Source organism: Gossypium hirsutum, chromosome D06, assembly GCF_007990345.1.
Source record: "Gossypium hirsutum isolate 1008001.06 chromosome D06, Gossypium_hirsutum_v2.1, whole genome shotgun sequence".
Taxonomy (NCBI): Eukaryota; Viridiplantae; Streptophyta; class Magnoliopsida; order Malvales; family Malvaceae; genus Gossypium; species Gossypium hirsutum.
Genome location: NC_053442.1, coordinates 58,208,237 through 58,227,983, shown reverse-complemented (window position 1 = coordinate 58,227,983; position 19,747 = coordinate 58,208,237). Strand labels below are relative to the sequence as shown.

At 31.5% G+C, this 19,747-nt stretch overlaps 1 long non-coding RNA gene across 1 annotated transcript; it reads right to left on the bottom strand.

Annotated features, from left to right (window-relative positions):
- Nucleotides 1-3,417: 3,417 nt before the first annotated feature.
- LOC121218559 (uncharacterized) lies at nucleotides 3,418-5,404 on the bottom strand. The gene is made up of 2 exons (XR_005915029.1): nucleotides 4,937-5,404; nucleotides 3,418-4,211 (listed from the first exon to the last, which is right to left on the bottom strand). It is a non-coding gene; the product is annotated as an uncharacterized lncRNA (long non-coding RNA).
- Nucleotides 5,405-19,747: the final 14,343 nt, after the last annotated feature.

Here is a 19,747-nt window from a genome sequence, read left to right as displayed (position 1 = left end):
ATTGTCCCCAATGTACATTCCCCAAACAAAGATAGAAAGGTTATCGGACATCCCTAAATATTGTGACCGCTCATCAAGGCAAGCTAGGGTTGTCCACTTTTGTAACACCACTAACCCGTATCCGTCGACAAATTAGGGTTACAAGGCATTACTGAACAAAACACAACCATTGCTAAATCAAAACATATACATTGTATATAAATATTTAAAATTTAATAAACTTGATCAAATATTAAATATGACATATTATGAGCTTCACTTAGATCATTTAAAACAAAATAAAGACATTACAATCCAATTAATCGATAAGGAAATAAATCATTTTCGTATGGCTATTAAATTAAAATACAATATAACAAAGTATGACCTTCAAAACATTTATCTAGTCTATACATGCCATAGTTAAAATTTAAACATTTTAATACCGAGAGAGTAGATAGAGTGATGATCTTGCTGACGATCCTCAAGCTTGAAGCTTGATCTTTAAATCTATAAAACAGAAAGACATAAACAAACAAAGTAAGCTTTTATAGCTTATTAAGTTTACAGCATAACTAAATATAAAATAAATTATATAATTTCCTGCGTACACTTAATGAAATCGCGAATACTACATATATTACCATTTGAATATTGCTACTCATAAATATCTTATTTATAACCAAATATATGAACTCATAGCATTCATATCAAAGAGTACATATATATATATGACATGCATATAATCAAATGTATTTATAAAAACTCATCAAACTTTACAACCAATACATTTACATATCAGCTACGTATAGTCAAATGCTTGCATAATTATCAACATCTAAGACCAAATGCATGTACACTTTAAACAAGAATAGTCGAATGCATATATATATTCTTAACAAAGATTATCACTGAATGTATATATATACATAGACCTCAAACAAATTTAACCGAATATATTCCTACTTACCAAAAATGCATTTCACCGTATATGTAGATGCTTATTAAATGCATATACCAAATGCATATATATATAGATTATCACATGCATACATCCGAATATATATAAACTTAGCAAATGCATAAGAACAAATATATATATATATTTATATGCTCTTCAATTACATATAAATGCATGCTTATATGCTCATCAACATCCAATGACCGAATATATGTACATGTTCTTCAAACTCATTTGACATAATTCATTTGCATATCCATTATATTTAAACACGTAATATAAACAGATTCACCAGAACTTTGCCTACTAGGTTTAAAACCTGATTCAGTACACCGGCTTTTGGCCTGCCAGACATAGAGTCTGAATTGTTTCACCGGCATCCAGCCTGCTAGACATAGAGTCTGAATTATTTCACTGGCAATAAGCCTTCTAGGCATTGAGCTTGAAATCTCAATTCACATAAGTTGTATCTCATATTTGAACTATTTATGGATATAAATCCATACGTAAAATTCAGCTCAAAACTTATAATATTTCTCTTTGAACACATGGATATATATATTTATGTAATTTGTATTATCAATTCCAGCTTCATAACTTAATGATTCCACCGAACATATCTATACATAACCTTATATTTTGGATCCTACTACTACTATCATACTATTAATTTATAATATACTTAAATAATATACATTTAACATTCGAACATATTAAAATAATCTAAGCTAATAATTTCATACCATTAATTCAATACAAAACTTTTACATATGCATATACATTCACATTCGGCCTCATGTATACATATATAATTCCGTACCTAATTTCAATTCAAGAAATTATACATGTACATTTATACATATTCGAATCTACCATATAAATGTATAAATTCATACTCAATTTCAAAACAAGAACTTAGACATATATAAATGCATAATCGATCCTCATATACTTATATAATGACATATCTAAATTCAATACACAACACATACATGTATATTTGCATGCTTATTCGAATATATATATACAATTATAACATACATATCACAAATCAAATCCAAGAGTTTATACATATATATATACTTATATAATCATTCGAACCTTATATATATACATATATCTTATACATATCTTTGATTAATCCAATAATTTATACATGTATATACTTATATACCATTTATACTTTAACTAAATTTAAAGGTTTATATAAGTATAAACCTATATATATATTCGAACATTAATAATACATGTATATCATTCATACTTTATTTTATTTCAATCAATATACTTTTAAATTAAAGTTCAAAAAAAATACAATACATTTACATACATATATACCGATTTAATAATATTAAATAGCTAATAGACTTACCTCGAATAGTGAAAAATCGAAACCGAACGATTAGTCGACGACTATAGCTTTTCCCTGATCCAACTCCGATTTCTTTGGTTCTTGATCTAAATATATTCAAAATGAGCTAAATTAAATATTATTACATTCAATTTAGTCCAAAAACACATAAATGGGAAAATTACCATTTTACCCCTGACATTTACACTTTTTTCAATTTAGTCCCTATTGCATAAAACACAAAAATACACAAAATTTGCCCACACTATATAAGGGCCGAATGTTGCTAGTGCTCATACAAGTCCACATATTTCAATTATTTCACATTTTAGTCCACCAAAAATTTAATCTCACCAAAAATTCAAAGACAAAACATGTTAATCTTTCAAATATCTTTCACATTTCATCATCAACTATCACAAAGCTCAAGCATTCATCAATGGCATATCACAAAATCATCACCAAATTCTAAAATTAAAGCATGGGTCTTGTAGTACACAAAGCAACGATCTCAAAAACGTAAAAATTTTCAAAAATCGAACAAAAACAAACCTTTAATTATAACCTTCTTCAAGCATTTTAATGGCTTTCTTTCATCTCAATTTCGGCTAAAGAAGATAATACAAACTATATTTTATGTTTTAACTATTATGTATTATAATAATTTTTAATTTACTAATTTAACCTTACTAAAAATAATTATAACCTTTATATATTAAGGTTTGTTTAGACCTTAGCCACCCACTATCTAAATAGTGGTTAAATTGCATCTTTAAACCTTTTGATTAAAAAGACAACAACAAATAGATGCTTTTAGATTTAATCCTCTAAATTTTCATTTTGCGCGATTAAGCCCTTTTAATCAAATTGAGCACTCAAACGATCTAATTTTCATACGAAATTTTCACACATAGTAATTCACATACTGCAAATACCAAAAATAATTTTAAATTATTTTTTGACTCGAATTTGTGGTCCCGAAACCACTTTATCTGATTAGGGTCAAAATCGGGCTGTTACAACTTTCATATTTAAGCACGTATTTTTAATGTAATTCTCGAATGAGTTGCCTACATAGAAAAACACAAAAAACATATGCGAATAACAAAATAAAAAACAAAAACCATCCAAAACCAAGTTCAATTCAAAATAATTCAGTATTTAATAGTTACATTCCGCTATTGGTATGCAAAGAAATGTAACTAATTTTCACCATTGGAGTCAGACTTCGATTCCACTATCTCTTTCCCATTTCCCTTAACTGTAGCCCCCTTGTAAAATCGTTAGGGTGGTTGGTTACGTGACTCGTCCTCCCTATGGCTGCAAAAGACTACCCCCTTGGTTGAGGGACGCTCTAGAGCAAACACTTCCTCCATTTCATCAACATAGGGCTTAAGGTGATCGTTCTCCATCTAATCCTCCTGCTCTTCATCTTTTCTATTGTTCCCTCCGCCTTTTTCTTCTTCTTCTCCTCTTCCTTCTCCTCAAAAGGATACAACTCATGGCTTCACCGGCCAATGTAGGTCTTCCAACCTGTGTCTCTTCGTGTAATGATCAGGACACAGCTTTTTCACTTTCATCATCAGAGTGTTGTACCGCACCATCTTTAATAGCTCATCGAGCTACGTTTGTTTGCCTCTGAAAGCCTTCTTCAGAAAGGCAGGAGGCATCTCTATCTTGTGTTTCTGGCACTAGTTCCACTCTTGAATTTGTTTCTCTGTAGTTTTTTGAATTGATGGAGCATGGAGTCGCCTATGATGCTACGGGTGGGGTGATGGAATTGCTCAGTTGGTTCCACAACCACCCTTTCTTTACAGTATAAATTCGTAATTAGGTGTAGGAAATAGATACCAACTTTGCCTCCAGCCATACATTCCTCATCTCCTTATTGATTCATCTCCCTAAACAGACGTTCTTATGCTACAAAATACAATACATCAAAACAACTCGGCAGACATTAACCGTATTAATGTTAAGAATAGGGCTAGCACAGGTACAAATAAAATGCATCCACATCTTTGCGATAGGAAACATAATGACTTAATTAAATGAAAGAGGGAAATCTTTGTATGGTTCTCACTTACGCTCTCCCCTATTGTCAGTTAAATAACTTAAAATGGCGTCCATGTTGACATTTATATAAAATTGTAAATCCATAGAAGAAATGTTATCCTTTTAGAAAAACAGAACACCATAATAGTCACAAATCATTTTAGGGGAGATATCATCATTTTGGTGTCGAACATAAACCCAGTTATCCGCAGTGAATTTTAAATTGGAGTATTAATCAAAAACAACAGGTATAACAACAGGTGCTTTTGGCACAAGGCAGAAGTTATGCCACTCGTAAAATCAGACAAGATCTCATATTTCATTGCATAAAGATGAGGTTGGGTCAAAACCATGTTCAAGGATGAATATTCATCCTCTTGTGATTTAAATTTACTCGGAACAAACCCTAACGACGAAGATGGTTCAGGTTGAGATTAAGTCCTTTTGGTTTTCCTTGATGGCATTGTATATAATTTCCTCTTATCCAATCAAACAATATAACAAAAATAAGTCTACCCAACTAGTCTCAACAATAGTAATTTTAAAATCAATAGCAACTAAATTCCGTTAAAGAACGAGTTGGAGCTTTTAACCTCAAATGGCTATTGGTGTTGAAGGCTCTCGATTTGTTCGTGTGGTGCCGTAGTTCCCAAATCAACCAAGAATACCTGATAAATTGGAGGAAAACACCAAAAGTGATAAAAGCTATTGCAAATAAAGAGAAGAAATTGAGAGGAAAGTGAAATGGGGAAGAGTATGAGGGAGATTAAGGCTGAAAACTAAGGGACAATAGAGGTAAAACAAGGGGGTTAGGATACCCAAAATGGGTTTTCTACAAAATCCAAAAGAGGTATCGCGATATTGGAGTTAGGGTATCGTGATGTCCCTGTATGTTTTATAACCTCATTAGAAATTATTTTGGGGATCACAATATCAAAGGGTTGGTTCCGCAATACTGAAAGGTGTTTTTGCCTTCCCTTGAAATTGTTTTGGGTATTATAACACTGACCCTTGGTTTTCATGATACCACTATATGATACCCAAAATTCCTAGTTTTTTAGCCTAAACTCCTAAATACACAAAAATTAAACCTACAAAGTCCTAAATCTAAACATGCAATGAATTTAAAACCTAAACTAAATAAAATCATTATAAGTCTCAGCTCAAATAATTTAATTATTTACAATAATGATCAATTTCCCAAATGCAAGTTTAAAGAGTGGTTCTCTGACAATTCGTTACACCCCAAAAATAAAACTTCCACAAGGTCCGAGAGCCTTTGACCCGAAGTTTGTTCATGATCAAATTGATAAGGACCTCCTTCAGCGAATGAGCATATTAATCCCCCTCATCTTGGACCATTTCGACATGTACATTATGAGTTGTTTCTCACCAAAACCCAATGCACTCCATTGCACCTTTCGAGGGATCATCAATTTTGAAACCACAAACTCAATTTCTTCCGAGTTCTCCATTTCTATTTGAATATACCTCTGTTGGAGCACCTCTTTGGTCATTTCATGTTGAGGGATTTCATCCATAATGTCCGAAAGATGTGGTGGCTCCTCTAAACATATGTTAATAGGATTGGAGATCTCCTCAATAATACCTAACACTTCACCCAATTCTCCAATCTCTATTTCTTGTTGAAAATCGGCCTTCAAGTCATGTTCAACACTTATATAGGGGACCTCCTTTTCAAGTTTCGAATTATTTGGCTCTACACACTCTTCTTCCGGAATGTGCTCCTTAGCTTGACTTTGGACGACTTCTAACAATAAGTCTAATTAATTCTTTCTGGTCTTCATAGTTTTGTGGCATTCGGACATGGCATCCTCAAGTGTACCAACCTGAGTGGTTAAGTAGTGATCTTCATCAGGTTCTTCACAATACATACCACAATCTTGATAAGAATATGAGGAATACGGATCATACACCGAGTTACTACCTACCAACCCTTGATTGCAACTATCTACTCCACACGCGTAACCATAAGAATCATAAGGAGATTCATATCCTTGCCTCCCATTGTTTCCATCACACCCGCAGCTAGGTATTAAAATACCATTCGCATAAAACATGAATGGACATTCTGGCCACCTAAAGTCATTATTAAACATGACTATCAATCAATTCTCTACAAGAAGAAATTAAGAAACCAATGAAAATAAAAATAAAAATAAAACATTGTATCTATATACTTAGCTTTGGCCAATTATATTCCCAAGATAACATGCAACAATCATATAAATCACACACAAAGTCCTTGGTAATGACGCCAATAACTTGACTGTGCCCCAACGTATGTGTACATTATTGGAAAATTGGGTTTGGAAAACGTAGCGAAAAATAAGTTTAAGGGAAAACTAAAGTTTTAAAAAAATTTCAAAGACAAGAACTTGGTTGTGTTACCAAAAGTAATAAACACTTAATCAAAATTATACCTTTGTGATTCAACTAGGATGAACACTTCAATCAAGTAATCTATTCTACTATCCTCAAACTCACATCTATCGAGTGTGGGCTCGCTTCGGATTAGAAAAATTTTAACAAAATTACCAACAGGGCAATGTCATAATTTCTCTAAACTTTTGGGTGAAACTGTAAATAACAAAAATATCTCTAGAAATTTTTTGAATTAATTTCTTCAGAGAATTTTCTCTCTAAAACTTTTCTTGAAGTCAAGTATGTGAGAATAATGATACATGCTCTTTTTATATAGAGAGAGTTTAACTAGGATTAAAATTAATCACATTAATATTAAAATAATAAAATATTATCTAGATAAATATTAAATTAAATTTAATATCTCATATTAATATTAAATTAATAAAATACTATTTAGAAAAATATTAAATTAAATTAAATATCTCATATTAATATCTAGATAAATATTAAATAAATTTTAATATTAAATTCATTAAAACAATATTATGTTTGGAAAAGTTAATTTGAAATCAAGTTACCCGGCATAGTCCCTCTAAGGCCTCTCGCTCGGTCCGATCAGCGGCCCCAAACTAGGAAATGCTACCACCAATATCAAAGAAAACCATATACAATGTATAGCAATTAATTCACTCCATCACCGATTCATGACATAATTCCATGCATAATATGATATACAATCAAAATCGAGCCTCAATGAGCTTACGAAAGCTCTTGAGTTAATCCAAGTATAGGTATCGATACCAAGTCTAAGTACCAATACCATTTCTAGGTTCGGTGTTTCAATAAAATCAAGTTAAATTAAAAGGTATTGATAATAGTCTTGAAGTATCGATACTTATCATTAGATATTGATACCTTAAATTAGTATCCATACTATTTTGGCATTCTGTTTTGCAAAACTTTAAAACATAAGTTCAATAGTATCGGTACCCTTGTAAAGTATCGATACTCTAGTATTAAGTATCAATAATTTAGTTCGGTATTGATACCAAATTGACATTCGATGTTTGAAAAATCAATTGAAAAATGCAAAGTATCGATACCTCTACCTAGGGTATTGATACATTATTGCCAAAATGCCAAAAACCCTCACACTTTGGTCCCTTTCCATGCCTAAACCAAACCTTTACTTAAATAGTGCCTTAAGCACATTCAAAACCTGCACATAAACCATTCCAAAAACATACACAATCATTTCTTTATACAATTCCAACCTCAACTAAACTAATATCTCATCTAAACACAACCAAACTTCTAAGATTCAAAACAAACCAAAACATAACATATAACCATCCTTCTAAACATCTAACCAATATGCCACATTTTGAACCAATACACATCATACTTATTTATACCATGTCATGCACTTAACCATTCATTTCTTCAATTCAATTCATGATCAATCATGCAACTTTAGATATCAAACAGTCATTATAACACATTCCTCAGCTTATGCATATATACCATTTGGCATTTACAATATAAGTTAAATATAAAAAATAGTTCTAAATCAAACTTAGCATTATAAGGTAATATGACAAACCCTAAGTACAAGCCACATATAACCGAGCTCAAACGATCAAAGAACTACTAAATCAGGAGATGGATAGTGTGAGCTCCTCGAGGGTTCGGTCAACACGTTGTACAAGTCAAAATCTACAAGAAAAGAAAAGTAACGGGGTAAGCATTACAAAATGCTTAGTAAGTTCATACGAAATTTCACTTAATGTACCTAAATTTTATATTAATTTAATCAATAGAAATATAAATATGCATAACATGACATTTCTTTGACATCCTTAAGCAATCTTGTACCAATTCACAAAACAACCACAAGTTAGTACATTGGCATAATAAAATCAAAGTATTCAAATTACAAACTTGTACCACCATACTAATTATTTTCATGTATTTCCCTCACATACATTTTATAAACATATCAACTAAGTTCATAATCACTCTTTCCAACCGTTTTCACCTTTAGTGCATTTGTACACTTCCAAACATACATAAAACATTTTCAAACACATTCCAAACAATGTACTTTAAACTGTTCAATTCAATTCAATTCAATATCAAATTTTCGATACCATATGCCTAATCAATTCAACATATAACGGCTTTAAAATATAAAATTCATATCATGCATAATTATCCTATTACCCCAGTTATCTGAGATGAATGAGTATACAAACATACGTCAAGTTACCCGTCCCAAGTATCTTCGATATATCAATTTCTCTTCTAAGCTAAACATATAATCGTGTCAGGTTACATGTACAAGTCAAGTTACCTACCCGAGCTAAACCTTTAAACGACCTTAGGTTGCTCGTCCAAGCTGAACATATATTAGTGTCGGGTTACCCGTCTGGGCTAAACCTTTATCGACATATCAAATATCTTGGATAAAGTTGTAAACATACATATAAGGTTATTCATTTGGGCTAAACTTGTGTCACATGTATTTTCGAGTCAACAACAAATGCTGGATCTCGGTAATCACCGGTAATAATCATTATCCATGGGTACGAGACCTTAACTAAGTCCATCAGAGTAATCCATCATATAAGCCTATATTCATTTCTTCACATTTTAGTCCAAATCTCACCTTTTGTTTCAAAACGTAAATAATTCAAATTCCATTTAAACATAAATATATTCACAGCATTAAAGACAATATAATTTAAACTCAACACAACTTATGAACTTACTTGGAAAAAAACAACAACAGATAAGGTGTCAAGGACTAATCCACAATTTTCTTTTTTTTTCGTGATTATCTTCTAACTAGTTTAAATCCTGATGTATATCATAATTCAATTAACTTATCAATTCCAAACATCAATTAACCACCTACTATAGTTATGTAACAGTTTAATTTCATCTATCAGATATTCCCTCAAGTTTTTCATTTTATTCAATTTAGTCCTTAAAATCGAAACAATTAAAGCTTTCACATTTAAGCTTCACTTTTTAATATGATTTCAATTTCAACCTTCCATAACCCTCAATTATTTATAATAGAAATTTTATGTCAATTTTGAAATATTTACACTTTAGTCCCTAAGTTCAAAACTAATAACTTTTACTTTACAAAGTAGTTCTTTTTCATATCTAAGCATCAAATATAACCAAATAACACCAATTTCATCAAGCATTCATCAATGGAAACATTTAGAAACTTTAAAAGTTTCACAATTTGATCTACGAGTTAACTAAATCAAGTTTCTGGGATCTCAAAAGAAGAAAAATTACAAGAAACAGAATAAATTCAACTCACCAATTGAGGGGGTTAAAGTTTGGAGCTCAATGGACGATACTCTCTCCTTCAAGAATGTATTTTTGGTGCATGGAGAAGTAATGAGAATTATTTTATCTTTCTTTCCATGTTTTCATTTTTAATAATTTATAAATTATAAACACATATTAATATAATTGAAACTTTAACATTATTTTAACAATTAAGCCACCCAAACCGTCCACTAAGTTAAAAAATGGTTTATTTTCCATTTTCTTACTTTAATTTAATTACTACATAAGTCATTTAGCAATTAAAAATATTAAGCGATTAACTTTCACCACTTTTAAAATTTAGTCATAGTACCATAATTAGTCACAAATTTGACAAAATTACCTATCCAAAATTTAAATCACCTATAAAATGATTTCGTAAATATTTTATAATATATATGGGCTCGATTTACGAAAATGAGGTCCTGATACCTCATTTTTTTACACCACAAACTTTAGGGTCACTACACTTGTACCTTAGCTAACTATCCATTTAACAAAATTAAAGAACCAAACTCTAATTAACTTTATACTAAACTAGTAAATATTAAATAATAATATTTACAGACTTAACCATCAAAAATGGAATTCCAAAACCACCATTTCCTATGCCATTGAAAAACGAGTTGTTACAGTCCCACCGGGAGTCTAATTTTTCCACTACTCTATCACCAAAGAATTGTCACTATTGACTATCTGTTGATCGTCAAATCACCACCGTCATGCCCGATGGTGCCATTGTCGACGCCACATCTGTAACAACTCGTTTTCAATGAAATCGAACCAGTTGTTTTGGGACCACAAATTCAAAGTCAAAAAATTTATTTTAATATTATTTTAATATATACAGCATGATAATATGATATTATAAAAATTTTGTTAAGAAATTTTACCGTTCGTATGCTCAATTTATGAAAAAGGACTAAATCGTGTAAAGTGCAAAAGTGGTGTTCTATTAGCTAAAGGTGTTAAATAGCTATAGAACATTAAAGTAGAGGCCCTTATATAGTAATTGGACCATTAAAGGTGATAATGGATGTGCACGGCTTGACAATTATGAAAATTTTAAAGTTAGGTAAGGGTAATTTGGTAAATAGGTAATTAAAGGTTAAAATTAAATAAAACAAAAAGGGGTCATCTTTTTCATTCATGCAAGAGCTGATTTTTCCAGCAAAGAAGAGCTTTGGAAAATCTTGAAAATTTTGCAAAGAAAGTCCCTTGCATGTAAGTGTTATCTAGTACTGTTTTTGTTGATTTTTATGTTTTCGAGATCGTTGTAGCTTAACCCAGCCAACTAGAAGGCTAATTTGCAAAACTATTGAATACTTTGAAATTTTCCATTGATGAATGTGATAAGGTTTTGAAGTTTAATGGAATAAAATGAATCCTTGTCGTTAATTAAACAACTTTTGTTAAGTGATTTTTAATGAAATTGTCAATTAGGGGTTAAATTGAGAAATGTGTAAATTGTGTGGGGAATGTGTGAAATTGTGAAATATTTGGGCTGCTATATGCATGTATAGAAATTGGCTAGGCTTGGGTATGGATGAAATTGCATGAATTTCATTTTACAAGCCTAGGGAGTAAATTGTAAAAAGGTCAAAAGTATAGGGGAAAATAGTAATTTTTCCAAAACATGAATTTTGGATTGAATTAAATAAAGCGAGGTTTAAATCGGTTAAATTTGATTACATAGATCTAGAAATAAAACATTCGGAATTAAATCGGGAAAAAGATAAAGTAGTGGACTAACCGATGGTTTTATCTTCGTATGAGTTTGAGGTAAATTCGTGTAATTAAATTGCATATTTATATGATTTAATTGAAATATATGTATGTGAATGGTTTAATTATTATGTATAATTATCGAGCGTATAATCGATGACATACGAAGAATACCGAGCCCCGTTTGAACCTTAGGAATCCGTAAGATACAAATGACATGTCATTAAGGTTACCAATTTGGTTGTCGTTCTGATGTGTTGCAAACACACCACAGCTCGTATGAGCTTTCCGATTTCAGCTCATCAGAACTTACCGATTCACAACTCGTATGAGCTTACCGATATCTAGCTCGGAGGAGCTTACCGTTTTTTGCTTGTATGAGCATACATGTACAAGAATTGACGGGTTTATAGTTTAGTGCATCTCGCATGTACTACCCGCGTATCTAACGATATTTTAAGTGTTTCAACAGGCATAGTATTATTACAAGATTACACAAGTTCAATACGAACTAGTACAGGTATTTACATAGAAATGGTTTATATATGATATACAGATGCACGGTATAGATGGTACATGTACATGGAATTTAATAATTGTTGAATTCATACATGATTCTCGATTTTATATGAATACATGGCTAACTTGGTTAATGGTTATGTGATAGGCTTTGGCCAAATTTAATTATGTTATGCTTTGAGTTGCTTACCTAAATTTGTGGTTAAATGGTAAGTTTAATTATGTATTATACAAACTTACTAAGCTTAATTGCTTACTTTGTTTATTTTCCCGTTTTTTATAGTGATTCGTAAGCTCATTCGACTTGGAAGTTGTTAGAGACCGCATCACAGTATCAAACTTTATTATGGTACTTTTGACTTTATATTTTGGGTTAAACGGCATGTATAGGTCATTTTGGCTAATGGTAGCCTATATGTCTTGTTGTGTTTTGGCTATTTGAGTTGGCTTGTTTTGTGAACATATTTTGGTTATGCAAATATGTAAATAGCCTTTGTATATGGCGTATAGTTGCCATATGAATGCCTTGTTTGTGAATTGGTATTTTGGGTACCAATTGGTTGAAATGGATAAGTGACATATATGTTATGTTTCAGGCACAATGATGCATGTAGCCATTTTGACCATTTAGGTATGTTTGAAATACATAGATTGCATGAATACATGTGGTCAATTGAAGTGCTTATGGATATCATGATGGTGTGTGATATTTTAACATGTTACAAACTTCATATTGGTTGGTTTTGAATGCCTATTTATGCCATGGTTGTTTGTACATTGTTGAGCTTAGATTGACACCACTTTGGGTGAGAAATATGGCTTGGAAAATGGCCTATTTTTGTCCACACGGGCAAAGACACGGGGTTATGTCTCAACCGTGTATGACACACGGCCTGGTGGCACGAGCGTGTGTCCCTTGATACTTCTATAGAAATCAAGTCAATAGCTTCACACGGCTTAACACACGGGCGTGTAGATTGGCCGTGTGGCACAAGTTAGTATACCCTCTAGTTTTCACACAGCCTAGCACACAGCCTGGCACATGGGTGTGTGAGGCCATTTTGAAGCGTACACGGCCTGGCACACGGGCGTGTGGTCTGGCCGTGTGACCCAAATCAGTGAGCTACACGAGCGTAAGGCCCATTTCGAATGCCCACACGGGCGTCAGTGAGATACACGGACGTGTTTCCCCCGCACTTTGAAAAAATTTTAATGTTTTCCTAAAAATTTCTTGAGTACTCGGTTTAGTCCTGAACCATTTTTAATGTCTATTTGGGGCCTCGAGGGCTCGTATTAGGGACAATATGATTGATTACGAATGATTTTTTTATTTGAATGAGAAATGTATATGAAATGTTTGATTGATTGATCTAGAAGTCCGGTAATGCTTCGTAATCCTGTTCTGGCATCGGATACGGGTTAAGGGTGTTACAACACCTCCCTGAAACCCTGAACCATCGCCATTTTGCTTGAATGGGCCTAGCCTATTCGACTATTATCGATTCAATCTGGGCTAGTGACAGCCCAAACAGTCTGATCTATCCACCGGTTGGACCGTGGGACCAGTTACATACACATAGCCTTGTTTAACCAGTTTTTAGGTTTCGGTCTCAAGTTTTGGTTCTCAGTTCAATTTTCGATCTTGAGTCCAATTTTCAAGTTCAATTATCCATGTGACCAATTTTCGATCTTGAAAATTAATTTTCAAAAATATCATATTTAATTTTAATTTATCAAAATTCATTTTCCCAAAATTCACTAAGATTTTCTAAATTAATTTTTCAAAGAAATTCTTTAATCAAATTCTCTAGTTGAACAATTCTCACGACCACTTAATTTAATTCCGCATCAAGTAATTCAACTCAATTAAATTATTTCCAAAGTCGTAGAATTTTCTTCTGATTCAAATGCAGATTGATCGATCTTTTATTGAGCTAGTGGAGGGACCAATTGGACATATACAATTAGGCTCGAGTAATTGCAATTATATCCAGAAGTATCATTCCGATAATTCAAAATTTACTTAATCATAAAGTCGGTATACAAGAAGTATCATGATTGAAAACTCCTTATTGTATACTCTTTATGAAAGCAATTCGTCTAACTGCTTTTCCAAATGACCTTATCATATACGAAAGCAATTCGTCCAACTGCTTTTTCCAATGACCTTGTCATATGTGTGTTACCCTTATATGATATCCTTTTCATTTGAATTAAATACTTCACTCAGTACAATCTTATTTTATCTCATTGTCACCATTATGTCTTCTTAATGATTAATATAACCACTGTCAACTAATAATTGTGATAAATTACTCGTTCGAGAACCAGCAACTTGTGCCCACGTCCCATATTTATCAATCCAATCAATGCCAATGAGATGATATCTTTACTTTTTTTAATTAAGCTATGAAGTCCATTGTTGCTAGTAAAGTCATGTCATACACAAGTCATGTACCCAACATACCGATTATCAACTCGATCATCTTTAGAGCATAAGCCTCCACTTATACTTATATCAAAGCACATAAGTTATATACGCATGGTCAGTGACTAACTTAGGATTTAGGTAAGTCACACCATAAACATCACAAGAGAATTAATTCATAAATAGATTCAAAATTAATTCTTCTTGGGTCCAATCCAATGTATCATTCTTCCAATGAGTACATTTATATCCCTACTCGTAGAGTCAACTACTCCAGTGGCCAAGACTAACCATCTCCCTAATTGGAATTGCAGACGACATAATAATCCTTCTAAATATTTGAATCAAATGCCCACTTTGATTCTTTTTACGGGATTACAAACTTGTTTAGATTATCTACTGAAGTAAGTTGTCTTTCTCACAATGTAAACATTCTTACAATGCCACTTATCATCAGTTTGAACTTAGACAATCAATAAGCTAACATTTTCTTGTCACAATTTTTCTATACATGCAAAACATGTCAGATAGAAACACAAAAGATATAATAGTGAAATATAAAATTAACTTTATTTATTCATCATTCAAATACATAGAATACAATTACATGTTTATTCAGGTTTAACACAATGTATCAACTATTCCATCACTTAAACTAATAACCAAACAAGTTTATTCTAATCAACAAGAATTTATTCATTCAATATGCATATTCAATTTATTCACATATGATCGTTTCATGTCTAATACATAATTAACATTTCCCTTACCTATTCATAGTAATATTAACATACAATCTTAGTTATTCAAGGCACATATACCATTTAATCAATTCACTACCAAACATTAGCACCACATATTTAATATTTACAAGTTTCATATCATTATCAACCAACTAAGATAAGTGTATGTACCATATCAAATTATCAAAATACCAAACCATCATCCCGTAACATAAATTTGTATAATCAAAGGACACCCTAAGGTACATGCCATTAACAAAAAAAAAAAAGACATCACCAACATGTTGAGTTTGTGATCGCTATTGGATGTTGATTTCAACAAGTGTACAAGATCAAAACCTAATCTGCGTACGGAAACAAAACCACACATTGAGTATGAACTCAGTGGTATTTCCATAATCTGAATAACAAATCATAATATAAATTATACTAGAGCAAGAATTAAAGATCATATGATATATATGTCGTTTAATATTATCGCATACTATAACATAATTTTTCAAACATTATTCAACATTTGATACAATTATCTCGTAGTTACTATTTCAATAATATAATGTCTCATTTCTCTTTCAATTTCGAACTTTGTATATCAAGTAAACAATACATTTTCATACCAAATCCTTTCATAATACATTTATTCCATTTTTATACTAAGTTGTTCCCAATGCTGGTCGATATAATCAACAAATAGATGTGCCTAGAATTGGTCAATATAACCAAAAAATGGGTGTGCCCAGCACTCCCCAACACGTAGTCTTGTATAACCCTGAAATCTTCCTATCTTGTAACATGCCAATTATACCCAACCCTACCCAAACAGTTAATAAGGTAACCATTTCTCAATTACATTTATAATTCAATACCAAAATATTAAGTCATACATGGAGCAGCACCATTCCTTACCATATAGGCTCAATTTCACATTTATATCAAAATACAATATTTTCAAATATATTTAATTTAGCCCTCATCGATATCAATCATATCAAACCAAATCAATTGAATTCATTTTTGTTAATACCAACTCACCTTATAATCTTACCATGCAAACAATTCATAATGCAGTGAAACTCAAAGTACTTCAGATTATAGAAATACAAACTGTAGACTTCGAGCTATTCGTCGACGGCTTTGTCTTTTCCTTTCTTTTTCGATAAATTTGGGTCAATGTTAGCTACAGATTAACATAAACACAACAATTCATCAATATACAAACGAATTCGCACTCAATCGTAAATTTATACAACTTTTACATTTTGTTCAATTTAGTCCTTAAAACCGAGACTAATATAACTTTCAATCTAGAACTCATATTTTCAAAAAATTTTCACAATATTCCTTACAGGACTTCTTATTTCTAATTTCTAACACAAAATTTTAAAACTTGCATATTAGTCCCTATTGTGCAAAACTATAAATTAACTTTACAATTTAGTCTTTTTTCACTTCTAAGCTTAAATTCTATATATATAGTACCTTAAACTTAAAAGATTCATCAATGGCATTCTTTTAAAACTTTAACAGTTTCACAAATAAAGACACAGGTCAACTAGATTAAGCTCTTGGGATTCCAAAAACATAAAAATTACAAGAAAAATGACTAAATTGCTCTAACCAATTGAAGCTCCAAGTTTGAAGACCTAAGGTCAAATATATTCTCCCCAAAAATGGAGATTTTGGGCATGAAGATGAAAAGAAAGTATTTTCTTTCTTTCTTTCCACTAAAACTAACATATATATTTTAATAAATAAAATTTTATAATTTAAAACATTACCCACTAGCCATCACCGTTCATTTCCATTTGTATAGTGGTATAATTTCTACTTTAGTCCTTAGCCTAAGATTATATCATAAACCCTATCGTAATTGAACTTTTATCAATTTTACAATTTAGTCCCTGAACTTAAATTAATCACTAATTTGATAAAATTAGTTATCGAAAATTCAATTCACCTACAATATAACTTTCGAAAATCTTTAATAAAATATTCACAAGTCTGGTTTATGGAGATGGGGTCTCGAAACCACATTTTTTACACCACTAACTTTTGGGTTGTTATAATTCTCCCCTCTTTAAGAAATTTCGTCCCCGAACTTTACCTGAAAAGATATGAGGATATTGGGACTTCATCTTCTCTTCTGGTTCCCAAGTCGCTTCTTCCACACTGTGATTGTACCATAAGACTTTCACGAGTGAAACGTGTTTATTCCTTAGCTCTTTCATTTCACGAGCTAAAATTTCGACCGGTTCCTCATTATAAGATAAAGCTAAATCTCAATTTCATCCATCGCAATAACATGAGATAGATCTTAGTGGTACCTCCTAAGCATTGAAACATGGAATACATTGTGTATTTTCTATAATTTCATTTGTAATACTAATCACATCAGGTGTTGCAACTTCCTCTCGAGCACGAATCGCATAAGCCCTAGCTGGTGCCCGAGCCTCAGATCTAACAGTAGAACCTTTCATTCCACTTTCACTGTTACCTGTATTGCCACCATTTCTGGATAGTCTCCCTCTCGCAGTCATATTACTCGAATGAATGTTTTGAGCTTTCTCTTTATCCGATCTTTCAAAGAAGTCTTTAAGGAAATGATCGCAAGAACCACATTTAAAACACGACCTGTTTATCAATCTACACTCCCCAAAATGTCGTCTATTGCATTGTTGACATTCAGGTTTATTATTTCAGACACTATCCACACTCGCTACAAATGTAGCCTGAGGTCTCGAACTCGAATGTTACTTTCTTTTATCTCTTCCCGAAAACCCCACTGATGCTAATGTACAACTGTGAAATTCCTTTGACTTCTTCGATAAGAAGAAAATGAATTTCCCGTAGATCGTTTACCAATGTCACAAGCCTCGAAACCTACTTTTCTTTTAGCTTTACTGAGTTTTTCGGCTTTATGTGCTCAATCCACCAAACCCACAAATTCTTTCAACTCTAGAATTCCAACTAACAACTTGGTATATTTTTTAAACTGTTTTCAAACTAGGTACACATAACAACCTCTGATGGTATATGTAACACCCCTTACCCGAGACCGTCGCCGGAATCGAGTACGAGATGTCATCCAATTTAACTTACCAATTCGAAGCATAAAAATTTGCTTTTAAAATTAAATTCACTGTTCACAACAAAACTGTTATTAAATAAAAAAATGAGAATAGTTTCTTAAATTAAAATAGAGTTATTAAATAAAAAAAATGAGTTGAAGGGGAATAAAAAGAAAATAATAAATAAGGAGGGCTTAGAAGGCAATTAGTCACATTTCAATTTTAGTGCGCACAGCAGCAGCAATTCACTTTCAAAATTTAAAATGGTAAATTTGCATGTCACGTCCTTAAAACTGCAAATGGTCACTTAATTAGAATTCTCTCATTTAATAACTCTATTTTAATTTAAAAAAATTAAGTATTACTTAATAGTTATTAAATTAAAATAGAGTTATTAAATGAGAATATTTTATCAAATTAAAATAGAGTTATTAAATAAAAAAATGAGTTGAAGGGGAATAAAAAGAAAATAATAAATAAGGAGGGATTAGAAGGAAATTAGCCACATTTCAATTTTAGTGCGCACAGCAACAGCAATTCACTTTCAAAATTCAAAATGGTAAATTTGCATGTCAAGTCCTCAAAACTGCAAATGGTCACTTAATTAGAATTCTCTCATTTAATAACTCTATTTTAATTTTTAAAAAATTAAGTATTACTTAATAGTTTATTAAATTAAAATAGAGTTATTAAATGTAAATAGTTTATTAAATTAAAATAGAGTTATTAAATAAAAAAATGAGTTGAAGGGGAATAAAAAGAAAATAATAAATAAGGAGGGCTTAGAAGGCAATTAGCCACATTTTAGTCCATCACTTTGGCACCATTGGTGCCACCAATCTCTTTGGCACCTTTGGTGCGGCCAATGTGATTGACCTGATTAGGCTGGTGTCAGCTTTTTGCAGGCTTTTGCAAGTTTTTTTTTTTGTTTTTTTCGGTATATTTTCGTAAATAATAAAAAAAGTAATATTTTGGTAAATAAAAAAAGTTATAATATTTTGGTTAATTTTTATTTTTTTATAATATTTTGTAAAAACCCTACCAAAACATAATCTTTTCTAACCATTTCAATAGCTAATCTTAGCCATATCATATGAACATACTCAAAATGATTAAGACTCTATACATGCCATAGTTTAAACATTTTGAAAAGCATATAATACCGAGATGATTATGATAGTG